The sequence below is a fragment of the Lactuca saligna genome, chromosome 8, assembly GCF_052625555.1.
Source record: "Lactuca saligna cultivar CGN05327 chromosome 8, ASM5262555v1, whole genome shotgun sequence".
NCBI classification, from domain to species: domain Eukaryota; kingdom Viridiplantae; phylum Streptophyta; class Magnoliopsida; order Asterales; family Asteraceae; genus Lactuca; species Lactuca saligna.
In genome coordinates this window covers 10,662,820-10,674,135 of record NC_136424.1, presented here as the reverse complement: position 1 = coordinate 10,674,135, position 11,316 = coordinate 10,662,820, and positions in this window count along the sequence as shown.

Genomic DNA, 11,316 nt, shown 5'->3' with positions numbered 1-11,316 from the left:
AGAGCTGTCAGGTCAAACCTGTCGAACTATTCAACAAAGAAATTGAAGAACCAAGTTTCTCACCCTGAAAAGCTCTCGTCTTATTCTTCAAATTAGAAAGACAAATTGCTCACAATTCCATTGATTTCAGAGGCCCCGACAACATCTCTAATAGAAACCTTTACTATCTGCCTCGCATTGACGAATAGGCCGACCAACCTCAAGAAACGAGGTACCCTTCAGGAATTGGGCCTGAGATCTGAATATCACCAGTCACGAGTATGGAAGAAGGATATCCGAGAACAATCCTCCAATTTCGATGAAGATGTTGAAAGTTCGTTGTGATAACCCTCGGATAGGACCAGACCCACTCGTTGGATTCATGAACGTAATAAATAGGATATACCCTTCTTGCTAGGATCAGTTCATCATCGTCATTACAAATGACTTACTTATCTACCCTCGTAGTAAGAAGGAAACCAAGGAGAGCAGCTACAACAAACCACGGAAGAAATACGATCAGAGAAGTATTACCCGAAGTTCTCTAGATACGAGTTTTGGAATTGAGGAGTTCAATTCTCAAGACACATCGTTACCAAGGTGGAAATTCATAAGGACCCTTTCAATTGATCAAAACCGTTGAGAAACAGTCAGCACCGAAGGCGTTAGCAGAAATACGCCAAGATTCTGGGTCTCGCTGACCTACCGTCTTAACTCCTTCGGAACTTCTCGAAAAATACGAACCCCCTCCCAACTTTGACCCTAAAGGGAGCAACCCTTGACAGGAAGAGAAACAAGAAGAAGAAACCTTTAGAACTCCGGTATAACCGACCGAATTCCTCTAGAAACACTCACTCTGGGAAGGCTTAGTACGCTTCGGAAAGCATGGAAAGCCAATACCCCAAATAATTGTGTCTTTCGAGATTCTTGTCAGAATCAGCCCTGTAACTCGCTACTTCAATCTACTCCCGCGAGCTTAGTAAAGTACACCCTACCCAACACGTCCTAAATTTACAAGAAGAATCTATCCGATGAGACTCTTGCAATTCCCCTCGACGAGATCGAGTTCCACAAGAGCCTCACCTTCTTAGAAGAACCATGGTGACCATGGATCGAGGTCAAGCGGATGAAACAACGCCACTTCCCATTAGTGAAAGTTCGTTGGAATACTAACCAAGGACCTAGAGTCACATGGGAGCGCGTGAGTCAGTCGATTAGGAAGTATCCTCACTTCTCAGCTTGATTATTCATGCCTACTCCTTGCCTAAATTCAAATTTCGGGACGAAATTCCCTCTAACGGGGGGATGATGTGACAACCGTCAAATTTCGGTCAAGTCAAAGTCAACTAAAGTCAGCAAGTCAAACCGTTTGACTCAATTTGCCCATGAGTACTAAAATTCACACTATGAAACTTCTACATAACTTCTATTCTAATGAGAAATCATAAAACAAAAAGTGCGAACATCTAGATCTCCTTAACCTAAAACTGTAGTACTTGGCGAGCCAAACCGATAAAACAATGATGCATACTCATCGGGAGTGTGTAAGATCCTTAAACAAGGCTTAACAGGGTTTACGAACCATGCATTGCGATGCCGGACACTCACAATTGTCACACATGGATCCTCTCTCAATCGTTTTCACTCTATCTCTCTCTATGTCAAATCTCTCCCAAATCTCTCCAAGTATGTGAAATCTCTCTCAAATATCTCTCTGTATTAGAAATATCTCCAAGAATGTTGAATCTCTCCCAAATCCCTCTAAGTATGTGAAATCTCTTTCAAATATCTCTCTGTATGAGAAATCTCTCCAAGAATGTCAAATCTCTCCCAAATCTCTCCAAGTATGTGAAATCTCTCTCAAATATCTCTCTGTATGAGAAATCTCTCCAAGAATGTCAAATCTCTCCCAAATCTCTCCAAGTATGTGAAAACTCTCGCAAATATCTCTGTGTATGAGAAATCTCTCCAAGAATGTCAAATCTCTCCCAAATCTCTCCAAGTATGAGAAATCTCTCCCAAATCTCCCTCAAATAGTTCCCGTAACTTTTTAGAATCATTCGGGTCATTCCGGCCCTTAACCGGGTCAAAAACGGCTTAAAACGGGGCGAAAACGCGAAAAACGGATCTTAGGAACCGAAACCCCTCTTAGGAACCGAACCCTCCTGATGAAGAAGGCTGCTGAACCGAACCGAAGGTACTGTTCACTAAATTTCATTCGGTTTTTTTGACTTCTCGCCTTCTATCTCCGAACCGAGCCTCTGTTGGCTAAGGGCGCGAGGACCGAGCCTCGGTTCTCGGTCGCCTCATCTGTTCCGCCTCTCTGTCTCTTCCCTTCTCTCGCTCTGTCTCTACTCGCGCCCCTCTGTTCTCTCTTCTCCCCTCTCGGTTCCTTCTCTCCTTCTTCTTCCCTCTTGGTTTCTGCCTCCCTCTCTCTCGGTTCAGCACCAGAAGGCCGAACCTCGGCCAGACTTCGGGAAATTGTCACTTTTAGCCCATTTTTGATATTTTTAACATTTTAAGCCCGTTTTTCATGATTTTAAAGCGGGATTTTCTCCAGAAATTATATTTTAACATAATAAACTCTAAATATTCATAATTTAAACATATTTTGATGAAAATCATTATTTAAATAATAAAAATCAAGTGGGTGAATTATTAAAGGTGGAGTGTTGACTTTGCCTTATCCAATGTCACAAGCAACCACCCCACACCCACTCTTTGACTAACCACACCTCCCCACCTTACCTAGGTCACTTCAATGTCCCTCACACCCAATTTACACTCATTCCCACGTTTTTGAGCTGGAACAAACATCCTCTCTCCTCATTTCTCTCATTTTCTCCCATTTCACTAAGTATCAAACACCACTTGTCTCTCAAACTTTTTCTCCACCAAACTCGAGATTCAAGGCTGATTATCAAGTGTTCTTCCACTCTTAGTAATTATAATTCATCCTCCTTATGATTATCTCACTTATTTCCACTCAAATCATGGATATCTTACACAAACTCCATCATATTAGCGTTAGAACTTCGAATCTTCAAGTGATTCTTCAAGTGTTCTTGGGTTGAACACTTCTCTTCTTCAACACTTATCTACTGAAATCACTCAAGGTGAGTTCATACCCCTACATTTTTATGTTTTCTCAAGTTTTCAGGGGGGGAATACAAGTTAAAACACTAAGAACATAACTAAAATTTTCTAACAGCCTTCATCAGAAAAGTTCAACTCCATTCACGGACTGTTTTGGGCATCTTAAACATTTTTGTTTTCAAAACTGTACAAGGTGCAAATACTTCAAGTTTTTAGCTTTAAAATGACTACTTGCACATCTCCATACGATTTTTCTACAATTTATGGTGATTTTTACAAAACTGCCTATCATTTCAAACAACAATCCGGACCAGTCTGTGATTGTGGACTTTTTCACCCAAGTTGGAGGTCATTAAGAATCGTGATAAAAATTATGAGTAAACTAGACACATTTTGTGAACTCTCAGAATTTACGGATCTAGTTTTCGACTTCGTATGATTTTTCTATGATTTTTCCAAAACAGGGCAGAATTGCTAAATTTAGCCAACAGCATGTAAATATCATAACACTTTGTAATATGTTGAGCAAAGTGTATAATCATAAGCTCTAATTATTGAATGTGTTTCTTTGTTAGTTTATAATCATGAACTGAAACTAAATCATTCATAATAAATATATTTCATTCATTTTAGAACACGTATATTAAACTATAAAAAGTATAGTTTGATAAATTCATAACACTAATACATTTCTATAAAAGAATTCATACATATTACATACATTTTAGATAAATTATAATAGGTATAGTTTATGATACATCACTCGACACACTCGTACAAAAAGGGTACATTCATACAAGAAAGATTTATATTCACACACATTTCACGTAAACTTGTTAACCTATATTGTGAGACTCTCTCTCTCTCTCTCTCTCCCCGTACGTCCGAGTGCGGGATATAATTCCTGGTAGTTATAATCAGAATCTCCTTGAGGAAGAACGTGATACTTGTATATAGATCTATATTGGGTTTGACACCCCACACCTTGCTGCTAGATACAGTTGGACCTGCAGGTCTACGGGTGACAAATGTCATTTTATTTTTCGCGACACTGAGAACGTCGTGGCAGGTTCACATAGTCATAGTATGATTATAGCGACTCACATAGGGATATAACAATCCATAAGTTTACGGGATTTTATTTTTAAAACCTAAATGAGTTTTATGTCGATTTAAAAATCACTTTTTATCTCTATGAGTACAGATATTATTGTACACTTTTGGTTTTGGTAGTTACGACTACACATCATTTGAAACCACATTTATACTTTTAAGTATGGTCAATACTTGTTATTTCTCGGTCCTCTAATTTAGGACTACATATATATAAAGTATTAACGAACATGAGAACATACAAAAATTTCATTTAATTCAAACGCGTCCATGTCCATTTAAGTACATAACATTTTCTAATTAATAAGTAAGGTTACTTATACATTTTGGTCTTCAGTCATAAGACTACATTACGCAGATTTTAAAGAAAATATCGGATTTTCTGGATGCATATTGTAACGCTTTTACAAGGAAAACGATTTACTTTTCCAACGAAATTTCTTATGAACTCACCAACCTTTGTGTTGACACTTTTCAAAACTACTTGTATTCTCAGGAATTCAGTGAAAACAGGAAATCAACAACGTTTTGAGGATGGGACGATAAATCGTCAAACAGTTCATTTTGTATTATAATGTAATTGATGGGAATCATGTAAACATGTGCTTTGATGTAACGTTTTCAATTATATTTGTGTTGGTTGTATTTACTTTGAGCACTATTATACTCTTTGTTGTGATACTCTACATGAAGTCCTCCACCCCCGGACGCTTCCGCCATCCTTGGTTTGGGGGTGTGACACAGAATGATGTTGGATCGGTCTGTGATAGTCTTTATCGATGACATATTGGTTTATTCCAAGACACAGGAGGAGCATGAGGAGCATCTGAGAGAGGTTTTGGAGACCCTGAGAAGGGAGAGCTTGTATGCCAAGTTCTCCAAGTGTGAGTTTTGGTTGCGCGAGGTGCAATTTCTCGGACACCTTGTCAACCAGAACGAGATTCTGGTCGATCCGGCCAAGGTCGAGGCCGTGATGAGATGAGAGGTTCCGAAGTCTCCATCTGAGATTCGGAGTTTCCTAGGATCGGTAGGCTATTACCGGAGGTTCATTCAGGATTTCTCCAAGATAGCTGTACCCCTGACATGGTTGATGAAGAAAGTCGTGGTCTTTCGGTGGGGACCCGAGCAGCAGGCAACATTTGAGACATTGAGACAGAGATTGTGCGAGGCGCCGATCTTAGCCCTGCCTGAGGGTGTAGAGGATTTTGTGGTTTATTGTGACGCGTCTATTTCAGGGTTGGGCACGATATTGATGCAGAGGGGGCATGTCATTGCCTACGCTTCGAGGCAGCTCAAGCCTCACGAGGCGAACTACCCGACGCATGATTTGGAGTTGGGGGCGGTGGTTTTCGCCCTCAAGATTTGGCGGCATTACCTCTACGGGGTTCGGTGTACCATTTACACGGACCACAAGAGTTTGAGGTACCTCATGGATCAACCGAATCTGAACATGAGGCAGCATCGGTGGTTGGACGTGGTGAAGGATTATGATTGTGAGATCCTTTACCACCCGGGAAAGGCCAACGTGGTGGTCGATGCGCTTAGCCGCAAGGCGGCGCTGATCAGGGATATTTGCATGAGGGTGAGTGTGGTGACTCCCCTGTTGGAGCAGATTCAGGAGGCTCAACAGGAGGCTATCAAGGAGGAACATCGGAAGAGCGAACGTGTGGTGGGTCAGGTTTCCTCCTTCGATTATGATAGTCGAGGACTATTGACACTACACCGCAGGGTGTGGGTGCCGTATCACGGAGGCGTGCGCCAGATCTTGATGGAGGAGGCGCACAAGTCCCGATTCTCTATTCATCCCGGGGCGACGAAGATGTATAGGGATCTTTGTCTAGATTATTGGCGGCCCTGCATGAAGCGGGATGTGGCATGGTACGTCGAGCGGTGCTTGACCTGCAGGAAGGTCAAGGCCGAACATCAGAGACCGCATGGGAAGATGCAGCCGTTGGACATCCCGTTGTGGAAATGGGAAGACATCACGATGGATTTTATCACAAAGCTTCCCAGGACTGCGCGCGGAGTAGATTCGATTTGGGTCATCGTGGATCGATTGACCAAGAGCACCCATTTTATTCCGATCCAGGAGAGCATCTCGGTCGAGAAGTTGGCCGATATCTACATCAGGGAGATAGTAGCGCGGCACGGGGTGTCGGTGTCAGTGATATCAGACCGAGATGTGCGATTCACTTCCAAATTTTGGAAGAAGTTTCATGATGAGTTGGGCACTCGTTTGCATTTTAGCACCGTCTTTCACCCGCAGACGGATGGTCAGAGCGAGCAGACCATCCAGACTTTGGAGGATACGTTGCGGGCATGTGTGTTAGATTTCGGTGGTAGCTGGGATACCTATCTTCCCTTGGCTGAGTTCTCATACAATAACAGCTACCACACGAGTATTGACCGTCCCCCATTCGAGATGTTGTACGGGCGGAGGTGCAGAACCCCGATATGCTGGGGTGAAGTTGGCCAGAGGGTCATGGGGAGCACCGAGGTGGTGCTCGAGACGACCGAGAGGATCCAGCAGGCTTTAGACTGCTCAGAGTCGGCAGAAAAGTTACGCCGACAAGCGTCGATCCGACTTGGAGTTCCAAGTCAGGGATATGGTTCTCCTGAAGGTGTCGCCTTGGAAAGGCGTCATTCGATTCAGGAAGCGGGGAAAATTGGGCCCGAGATTTATCGGACCGTTCAGGGTTGTAGCCCGGGTGGGCAAGGTGACGAATAGATTGGATCTTCCGGTCGAGCTCAGCCAGATCCACAACACTTTCCATGTCTCTCAGCTGCGGAAGTGCTTAGTGGATGATTTAGCAGTAGTGCCGTTGGAGGATATTCAGGTTGACGACAACCTTAATTACATTGAGCACCCAGTCGCAATCCTCGACAGGAAGTCGAAGGATTTGAGAAACAAAAGGGTGGAGTTAGTGAAGGTGCAATGGCAGCACCGCAAGGGTTCGAAGTGGACTTGGGAGCCGGTGGATGAAATGATGGAGCATTACCCCGAGCTGTTCCAGGATTGAGCAGCAGACTTCGAGGACGAAGTCTAAAATAAGTGGGGGAGACTTGTAGCACCTGGTTCCTGGTATGTAAATCTTAATTAAGTATTTTTCCTTTTTAAGCCTTGGACTCGGCGAGTCATAGGTCCGACTCGCCGAGTAGGGACGGGACCCAGGACACGTTTAAGTTGGCGACTCGGTGAGTCCATATCCTGGACTCGGCGAGTCACCGCTGTTGGATGAAACCCTAAGTTTTAGGGGTTTGCACTCTATTTAATCCCCCTTTCCGCCCCCAAGCCAGCCCCCATTCACCCTAAGAGCCATATACCTCGTTCTAAGCCTTGTTTTGTGGATTTGAAGCCATTTGGTGTGTCCTCTTGGTGATTGGAGTGAGTAGGGAAGGAGATCAAGAAGAAGAAGAGGAGGTCAAGCACTTGTGAGAAATTTCAGAGTGATATCTAAGGTATGGCTCGTTTTCCCCCTTGTCTCCATGCTTATGGCCCCATTAAAGTCCATCATGGCTCATTTCCAAGCTTGTATGTGCATCATATTTCGAAATAAGTTGACTGGTCTCTAGATCCAAGCATAGTTGAGCTCCAAGAGCTCAGATCCACTACCTTTATGAGCCCATATTGCATATAAACCTTAGATCTACTCTTTTGGTGCATTTGAACCCTAAAAACCCCATAGATGGATATTTACACGTAAAGTTGGAAACTTTACGTGTTATTCATGCTCTAGGAGCCCAGATATACGTATAACATGGACTGGATTCGAGCAAAATCGCATTTTTAGCTCTTACATGGAGCGGACTCGGCGAGTCACTCATCTGACTCGGCGAGTCCAGTCGTGAGTCTTCGGGTTTGTCCCCTTTTTGTTATGTCGAGTCGTGTGGTGAGTCCAGGAGGGACTCGGTGAGTTGGAAGCCAAAACTCACCCATAGTGTAACTCGGCGAGTCGATGCCCAGACTCGGCGAGTTTCAGGCAATCTCCTTAGATCAAGATCAGACTCGGTGAGTTGTTCATACAATTCGGCGAGTCACAGTATAACTTGTTCATCTGATGAAGATGAACTCGGCGAGTTGTTCATACAACTCGGCGAGTAGGATGAAGGACTTGAACATCAGTTTAGAAGGAGAACTTGTCGAGTCGACGCCTAACTCGACGAGTAGAAACAAAATTTAGGACAGTCGTTTGGACATGGACTCGGCGAGTTGGCGAGCCAACTCGGCGAGTCGGGTCAACTGGAAGTTGACTCTGACTTTGACTTAGGGCATGATCAGGGGTAAAATGGTCATTTTACCCAAAGGTCAGTTAGCAATTTTTGACTAAGTGTTTTGTGGGAATATAGCCGGAGGATTTCCAGAACAGCAGCAGCAACAGTCAGACTATTCCCACGAAGATCAGTAGCTACTCCAAGGTGAGTTGCCTTCTAGTAGCGGTGGGTCTAAGGCCACAATGTCGGCCCACCAGTTGGAGTTGTATGTTAGATGATTGTCTTTGTGATATCATTTAGGTTTGCTACTACCTGATATGTTATATGTTGGCATGATATGTTGTATGTGATAGTAGTAGAGTTCGGTTGCTAGGACCGAAGGGTGGTCAGACACCCCAGATATGTCTGATATTACATTTGTGTTATGATATATCTGATGGTAGTAGTAGGGGGTGAAATAATCCCCGAGGTTCGGTTGTTAGGACCAAAGGGTAGTCAGCACCCCTGAATAGCTCGACATGGGTAGGTCAGTACCCCAGAATGGCTTGACACGGGTAGTCGGCACCCCAGAATGGTCGTACCGGGTAGTCAGGCACCCCAGAATAGCCTGGCAGTATGTATGATATGTATTGTATGGTATGTGGTACGATGGGGGAACTCACTAAGCTTTGTGCTTACAGTTTACAGTTTTGGTTTCAGGTACCTCTTCATCGAAGGGGAAAGAGCTGGCTCGGTAGCGGCACATCATGCACACACATTGGTTTCCGCATTTACTAGATTTCCCTGGGATTTATACTCTGATGTTTCGATTGGTTGTATGACTTGACTTTTGAACATGGTTTATGTTGTGATGTAATTTGGTCAAACAATGTTTTTATTTATTAACATTTTCTAAAGTAATGTTTTGAAAACGAAATTTTTGGACGTGAAAATTGGGTCGTTACAGATATGCATGGGATTTTCGTGATTTTGTTTTTATGATACTTGAGGCCTTTTCTATAATAAAAATAAAAAAATTTGTGGTAAAAATCAGTATGTTACAAGTTTGTATGAGAGCCTTGGTTTAAGAGAACATGATGAACACTCATGAGATTCCAGACTCAAACTAAGGATCTGGAAATTTTATAAAAACCTTTTAGCAATATAATGAATTTCAAGAACAAGGACGGATGAAGCAGAGTGTACAGTAAACCAGAGATCGAGGAAGTGATTTCCAAAAATATTCATATTGTGTTATATGTTGTATTATAAATATTGTTATTTAAGCTGATAAAACACAATCGGTCATATTATATAAATATCCCTTCATGTATGCTAGTGATAGGCTAAGAATCCCTTAGGAGTTTCAGGAGCCTGATTATGTGATGCCTCATAGCCTAGGGGATTACTTGCGGATCTTTTGCTAGGGTTGAAACTAAGATTGCTAATTACTTAGTGTAAAGTGCATGGTTGTACATAGTTAGGATTTTATAGCCTTAAAATGTTTGGTTTAGCGTTACTTTCTGTCCTTTTTCTGGTTGTGGATTTGAGGTAGAATCTTTTATTCGAATGTCTATTGAGTCTGGGTTATGTATAATTGGTTTATGCATATCTATTAGCAAGGTTAGCAGAGACTTCTTGTAATACAGACTTGTAGCTGAGTGGGAACCTAAGATGTGCATCTAAGGGTTTTAATGCGACTCTTTTATCACCCATGTTTGTTTTATATTGCACAAATCTTCATTTGGGATTTGGAACTCAATAGGCTCAAATTTTTCTGCAAAGGTTTTAAAACTTGACCGTTTGATCTGTAGAAAGCCAAGAATAAAAATCTAAAGCATCTCCTTCCAAGTGCATCGATGCAACATCAAATTTCTCTTTTTTTGGTACGTCGTAATAACATAAATACTTCTCAGCCTTAAGGATCCAACATCTAGGATCTCCATCACTAAATGTGGGAAAAAGAATCTTATTATTTGGATGATCCTTTGTTGACGCCATGATGATTCCCCATCGTCTAGCTTCCTATAATTGTTACTTGATCTATCCATGTTATGTGATTGTGATTTAAGAGTTGCAATATCTTTGTGTAACACATCTATAGATTCTAACTTCTTAGTTATGGCAGCCAATTGCACTGCCACTAGGTAACCAGGTTTGGGTATGTACCATGTTTTCGATTTCCCGACAATGGAACCAATAATAAAGACCAAAAAATTAAGCAGACAAATTATTCAAATTTTGATAAAAACGAAAAGCCAAATTCGAGATGGTAGGTCTCTAGTACAACGAAATTGCAAAAGACCGAACTGATGACCTAGAAAAAACACTAAGCCTGCTGATAAATTAGAAAACTAATGTTAACTGTTCCTGAATTAAAGGATCTGAACTGCTCCTCTCCCTACAATTTTCTCATTGGTTTGTTGACCCAATGGACCTATCTAGAATCCGAAAATAGCATTAAATTGCTTCTGATCTGCTGCTTTGACCCACGTCTTTTTCCTCGAGTACACCTTGAGGTTCTCATCACACACCTTTTCAAAACTAGCTCTGTTGGCAGCCATAACTGGTCCAAGCCAAATATGAAGCCTGAAGCGAAATAGAAAAGTGAGACCCTTTTTCGACCTTCAAAGCGGATAGAATGCATAAGGACAATTTAAAAAAAAAAACTAGCAAATAATCTCATTTTTCTTTGTAGTATAAGCTTAAACAGTGTATAAAAAAGATTATATTTATTCCACCTTCATTTGTCCATCGTTTACACAAAAGGTTGTCATCTATGACACCCAAAATTGCAATATTTTGGTTTTTAGAATTAACCTAATTTACATCCGACCAACAATATGAAAATTGAAAAAGTGAAAGTGGGGATAATTATTCCTCAGTGGTAAAGTGAAAGTATGCATAATTAATCCTCATTTAATCAGTAGATCAAAA